Genomic DNA, 7,324 nt, shown 5'->3' with positions numbered 1-7,324 from the left:
TTAATATATTAGAACTTATAATATATTAACAAACCTTAAGTGTTATTTCTCTCATTTTAGTCTATCCAAGTGCATGATGCCATGCAACCCAAATGGACCATGCCGGGTCGGGTCAAGTTTTACCAATTATAGTTATGGACTTAGACATTAATCCAACAGTCACCTCCTGATTCGACAAAATCTGAGGTCCAGTAAGAATCGGAAAACATCGCATGAGATACACCGGACCTCACCCTCGCACGACCCTCGCACCCTGCTGTTCGCACGAGTCGCCTTTCTATTGGACCGAAGTTTGGTCCAATCCGAGCCAGCCAGCAGTGAACCTCCGAACCGAAGCAGCCCCCTCCCTTCGCCACCTGTCCGACACGAGGCAGCCTCGCGTGGCCTCGGATCCGAAGCTTCGGCCTATATAAGGCATGCGAGCGCTCCAAATAATTTTCACTTTTTCACCCCAAATTTCACCCTCTTTCACATTCTCCACCCCCCTAAGCTCATATACAACTCCTAAAGCCCCGGTATTAAGACTCGAACCCAAAGTAAGCCTTGAAGCCCCAAAATTCTTGAGAATTCATCCTTTCTCCTGTCATAACTCTATCCAAATTACCTTCTATCATGTGATTTCATACCCCTATATCTTCATAATTTCTATTGTTTTAATGCGGGGGGGGGGGGGGGGGGGGAATACAACTATAACACAAAAACTTTGTGTTATAAATAAATGATTTCAAATCACAATAAAACGATTTTAAAGCATCAAAAATACTCCAAATATTGAATTCTTTTATAAACTTATATTTTTCCCAAATATACATATTTGGATATATAAAATTGTTTATGTATATAAATATATAAGTTATCTCATCAGTTTAAATACCCTTTGTTATATGCTGAGCAAAGGATTACATGCAAAAATAGTTATTTACCAATTCAAAAAGTACATATAAATTATAATAGGTATAATTTATAATACATAGAGCAATACTTCATGATTTAAGTATAAATGAATACACCGTTTTACATGAAAAAAGGGTTTTAATTCAAAACAAATCCAGGGTTTACACTTGTCAAGTACATATTCGGAATACTAATTCAAGAACATATTATGAATCATTTATTTCAGAATGATTGGGTTTTCATAACTAATATACATGAAACGTTTATATGCTTTTTCTGATGTATCCAATTCAGATTGTTTAATTCATTATAGACAACCAAGGTAAAGCCCTGACATTATAACCAAAATCTACAGTCCGGGGATTGAAACAAGTTGTGTGTAGATCTATATCGGGATTGATAACACCGCACTCAGGCTGCTAGCTATAGTCAGGCATACACGCTAATGAGTGGCAATTGTTATCAACAGTTTAAGCGCTCACAAGGCGTTTGTTTCAGGCGTTCAGGTCTTAGTATGGTTATAATAACTCATTAAAAAGATATTAACAACACGTTAGTGTATAAACAACTAAACGTAAGTACATCTTCAAAGTACTAGTTTACAAAATACAAAGTACAATGGTATACTACAAATTTCAATAACAGCTGGCGAAGCCAGGCACACACTCAGTTACAAGTTTTACAAATACATTGGTTCACAAATAGGACGGTTTTATGGGGATACAACTACTTTTCACATACCACAGAAAACATGGGATTTTCTAGAACAATTTTCTTATTCAAAATACAAAGACACCCATGTAAACATAAAGACTTATGTACTCACTCAACTTATTGTTGATACTCTCTTTTTAAATTACTTGTATTCTTAGGGAAATAATAACAGGTACCCCCCGAGCTTTTTGAGAAGATGGAGCCATTATGAGTCTTATCTTCTTCTTTTGTATAAGTATTTTGGTTTCAATATACAATGATTGAACACATGTAAATAATATACTTTTAAACACAATGGTTGTTTGTACTTTGATTACTATGATGCATGTGTTGTAATACTACAAATGAAGTCCTTCACCCCCGGACGTTTCCGCCGATTGGTTTGGGGGTGTGACAGTACATGTTCTGGGTCCGCATTCTGTTTGGCCACTAGAGCGAGGCAGAGTCTACAACGGGGTTGCATTGGGTTTGTGGCGTTTGTGATGGATACGAGGGTTAGTTTAGAGAGACCAAGGTCAATTGATGACATTCCGATAGTGCAAGAGTTCCTAGATGTTTTCCCCGAGGAGTTGCCAGTTGTGCTTCCCGAGAGGCAGGTAGAGTTCCATATCGATTTGGTTTCGGGGGCAGCGCCCATCGCCAAGGCATTCTATCGGCTTGCACCGACAGAGATGCAGGAGTAGCTGGGGAAGGGGTTAATTTGGCCGAGTAGCTCGCCGTGGGGAGCACCGATCCTTTTTGTCAAGAAAAAGGGTTGTTCACACTGGATGTGAATTGATTACCGGGAGTTGAACAAGCTGACGGTCAAGAACCATTACCCCTTGTCGTGGATCGACGATTTGTTCGATCAGTTACAAGGAGTGTCTTGGTTCTCCAAGATTGATTTGAGGTCTGGATCATCAGATGAGGGTGCGTGATGAGGATATCTAGAAGACGGTGTTTAGGACACGTTATGGGCATTATGAGTTCATGATGATGCCTTTCCGGCTCACCAATGCACCTGCAGCGTTCATGGATCTCATGAACACGGTGTGCAGGCCGATGTTGGATCGTTCAGTGATCGTGTTCATTAATGATATTTTGGTGTATTCGAGGTCCAGAGAGCAGCACGAGGAGCATTTGAGGGAGATCCTCGAAATTCTGAGATCGGAGAGGCTGTACGCCAAATTCTCCAAGTGTGATTTTTGGTTATGAGAGGTCCAGTTTCTAGGTCACCTCGTCAATCAGAATGGGATATTGGTCGATCCGCCCAAGATCGAGGCGATGATGAACTGGGAAGTATCGAGATCCCCTTCAGAGATCAGGAGTTTCCTGGGTTGGCCGGATATTATAGGAGATTCATTCGGGATTTCTCCAGGATTACGGTTCCTCTCACCAGGCTGACCCGGAAGGGCGTGACTTTCAGTTGGGGCTCGGAGCAGCAGGCCTCATTCGAGACACTTCACCAGAAGTTGTGCAAAGCCCCAGTGTTGGCCCTTCCGAAAGGAATGGAGGACTTTGTCACATCGATATCAGGTCTAGGCACAGTGCTGATGCAGAGGGGGCATGTCATAGCATATGCATCGATGCAATTGAAGCCTCATGAGACGAGATATCCTATGCACGATCTGGAGGTGTCGGACTCCCGTATTCTAGGGAGAAGTAGGGCAGCGAGTGATGGGCAATACAGATATAGTGCTCCAGACTACAGAGCAGATACAGTAGGTCAGGAAGAGGTTGTTGACCGTCCAGAGTTGCCAGAAGAATTATGTGGGTAGGCGACGATCCGAGCTCGAATTTAAGGTCGGGAATTTTTTACTCCTGAAGGTATCTCCTTGGAAAGGAGTGATCCGATTCAGGAAGAGAGGAAAGATAGGGCCCTGATATATCAGTCCTTTCAGGGTGACCACGAGGGTCGGTCGGGTAGCGTATGGATTAGAGCTGCCCGCGATATTGGGCCAGATTCATGACACCTTCCACGTATCTCAATTGAGGAAATGTATAGCCGACGAGTCGACGATAGTGCCATTAGAGGATATTCAGGTTGATGCGAGCCTGAATTATGTCGAGAGGCTATTTGCGATAGTGGATCGGAGGATTAAGGTTTTGAGGAACAAGGAGGTGCTATTAGTTTAGGTTCAGTGGCAACATCAGAGAGGGTCCGAGCTGACTTGGGAGCCAAAGACAGAGATGAGGGAGCATCAACCTGAGTTGTTCGTGGAGTGAGACCTCTGGGGCGAAGTCTGATTCTAGTAGGGGAGAATTGTAACATCTCAAAAACCAGGTATACCTTGTGAACCTTCTTCTTTGAATGATTGTCATATTTAGACTTTGATAGGAAGATGTTAGGTTGGCACGTACGCGGGGCGTACTTGTGCGCTCAGCGTACTTGTACGTGTTCTGATCGTGAAGGATTGCATGGTACGCGAGGCATACCAATGTGTACGCGGGTGGTAACCAGCCCATAAGAGAAACCCTAACTCCTTGAGCATCCCAATTTAAGCAACCTTATGACCCTTTTGTTGGCCACCCTTCCCAGAGCATTGTCATTTCTAAACCCTAAATCTTGTTCATATAGCAAGGGAGTTTCTAAGAGAGCCTCGTAGTGTGTTCTTGGCCATTTGGAGCAAAGGGAAAGCCTTGGAAAAGGAAGAGTTAGAGCTCAAGATTGTGGATTCGAGATGAGTAGTGAAAGAAGCTTCATTTTGAGATAAAAAGCTTCAACCTTTACATATTTTATGTTCATGCCTTGTAAGAGAAGTTTTAGGGTTTTTGTCCCCAAGTTGATAGCTTTATGAGTTAATGAGCTCTTAGAAGCAGAGATCTGTCCCATGCTAGCCCATTTAGGGTTGTTATGTGATAAAAATCCAGTCTAGGTTGTCAAAAGTTGTTCATGCATGAGATATGGACCTTTAAAGGTTGGAAATGGGGTGGTTTGGCTGTTGGTGACTTCCGCAGTCATGCAAAGGCTTAAAGTTACCAACTTTATGGATTTAGTCATATTAGAGAAGTCAGATCTCAAATTTAGATGCAAGTCTTAATTGATTAAGACCCAAAAATCAAAGAAGAATGAGACTGGGAGTTACACCGGGCGTAATCCCAGTACCTGGGGCGTAGGGGTCGCGTTCCCCCATTTTTTTAAGGTTGCCGGGTATGCCCAACGTACATGTCTGGTATGCGCAGCATAACCCGGAAGGGGTTGACTTTTGTTGACTTTTAGGGTTTGGACAATATATGGGTAGTTGAGCCATGGGAGGGGTATAATGGTATTTTTTCCCTTTTGAGAGTGCCAAGAGAGAGCTTAGTCTAGCCGTTGAGAGTAATATTGATTAGGGTGTTTATCCATGTGATTAGGCGGAGGCTAGACCAGATTTTACCGAGCCAGAGATATACCGTGATACCCGAGTTACTAGTGACGATCGCGGGAAGGCGCCGGCATGATTCGTACACACACTCGGAGTTTTATATGTTCTTTTGATCTTGGGATATGTTTCATGAATTGAGATGTGGAGATTTTTATAATAAATATGAATGAGAATGTGTTTTGAAAATTTGAAAAATTGTTTAAATTTTTACAGTGTTACACACGACCACTACGCCGCGCGTACTGGATTTTACGCCCAACGTACTCTCCAATTTACTTATTCTCACTCCTTTGGTCTTATACAGTTAAGACCTTGGTTGATCTCATATATCCAGACTCTCTAATAGCTCCTAACCCATAATGTCAGTGACTTTAAGCCATTGCATGGCTGAAAAGGTCACCAACCTCAAAATATACACTCTTTTGTCTCAAGGAAGCTCATAACTCAAGCATGGAGTGATTTCAATGTCCATGATTGGATTTCAATGACATTAAACTACTCTTATGCTCAAAAGGGGTTGGTCCAAGTCTCTGGAGTTCAAGATCTCATAAAGTCTCCACCTTTTTCGGACAAATCCCTAAAATACTCAAATAAGATGCTCATAACAAAAGAGAGGTAAAGTCTGAAGGTTTATACCTCAACAAGAAGCTCCACTCTCAAATTTGCTCGCATTTAGAAGCTTAGACTCCAAATCCTTCTTCTTGAAGACCTCCTCTTCTCTTCAAAGCCACAAAAGAAAAAAACTCTCAAGGCTCAAATACACACACACAAGATCTAGAATGAGGGTTAAGGCTCTCTTAGGGTTTTCTGTCTAGGAATGGTGGCCAAGAATGAGGCCATCATGTCCCTTATATAGGGGACTGACCCTAAATTAGGGTTTACACTCTAGGCCTAGTATGCCCAGCTTACTCACGGGTATGCCCAACATACTAGGTGGTCTCCACGTCACATGCACGCTGATGAGTACACTAAGCGTACACCTCAGGTACACCCTGCGTACTCGTTTTTCACTCTTATTATAATGAGGACCAAAATAGACAATGGTTCAATAGATCAAGGTTCATAACGTATACCTGGACTCGGGGTGTTACACATTCTCTTGATAAACAAACAACGAATATCACTTTATATCCTAAGATGATCGAATCTCTGTTATATCTAACTTCTAGTCGTCATGACATAATGTTTGCTGTATGTTACAATGCCAGCTTTCAAGCAATTCCTCTAGAACCTCACATGTTGGTTGTTAAGAACATATGACGGTATCCGAAGCAAACTACTTCTCTCGGATTATGCTATTTGTCAAATTCTGGATTCTTTGTGCAAGTGTACTCCGATGTAGATTTAGGAGGTTGTGTTCTTGATCGGAAAAGCACATCAGGTGGATGTCAGTTTTTGGATCCCAAGCTCATTAGTTGGCAATCTAAGAAGCAAACATGTTTATCCTTATCTACAACAGGAACATAAGACATTGTAGTAGTGTCATGTACATTGCAAGTTGTGTGGATTCAGATCAGCTAAAATATTATGGAATCAATATGAAACGAATTCCTCTGTATTGTCATTCTGAAAGCTCCATAAGAATTTTCCACAATCCAGTGCAACACTCCAAGCAAAAGCATATAGCATTGAGATACCACTTCATAAAAGGTCATGTAGAAGATGGAAATATGGAAGTTCATTTTGTTAGTTCTTCAGACCAGTTAGCAGATATCTTCACGAAAGCCTTACCTGGATTTCATTTTGTTGGGAATGATTGAGATTGACTAGTTCTGAAATCTTCATAATCACTAGAGTTACGATTCACATTCGAATTAGTTCTGAGCTTCGGAATCTATAAGAATTTATTTTTCACTTTCGACTTGTTCCAAGCTTTGGAACGGTTCTGAAGTAATTGTTCATTCTGATTTCAGAATTGTCTTCTTTGTAAGTGTTTTGTTCTTTTTTGTTTATTTTTTTTTAATTTTCAGAAAATCAAAATTCGAAAATTATTTTATTTGTTTCTGTGTTTTCTTTTTCAAATATTCAAAAATATCAAAAATATGTTCTTCTTTTTAGTTCTCTGAAAAATACAAAGTATCAAAAATATTTTCTTTTTAAAGTATTTAAATTTATTTCTGAATTTTAGTCTGCAACAAGACATTGATGGTTTGCATCATAAATTCTTTGTATCATATCTTATCTCAGCTTCCACGTAGTCCCTTGATTATTGGAACAAAGACACTTTCGGTATAGGGATACAAAACTGTTGTTACTGATCACAAAATCATTGTCAATATGATTTCCATGAAACTCCCAACCCTTCGATTCTTAAATCTATTATTATGCATCGTAACTCTTAAGACTCTCAGGTTTTACCACTGAGGTTTAGA

This window comes from Lactuca saligna, chromosome 5 (genome assembly GCF_052625555.1).
Source record: "Lactuca saligna cultivar CGN05327 chromosome 5, ASM5262555v1, whole genome shotgun sequence".
Taxonomy (NCBI): domain Eukaryota; kingdom Viridiplantae; phylum Streptophyta; class Magnoliopsida; order Asterales; family Asteraceae; genus Lactuca; species Lactuca saligna.
This window is presented reverse-complemented; position numbering follows the sequence as displayed.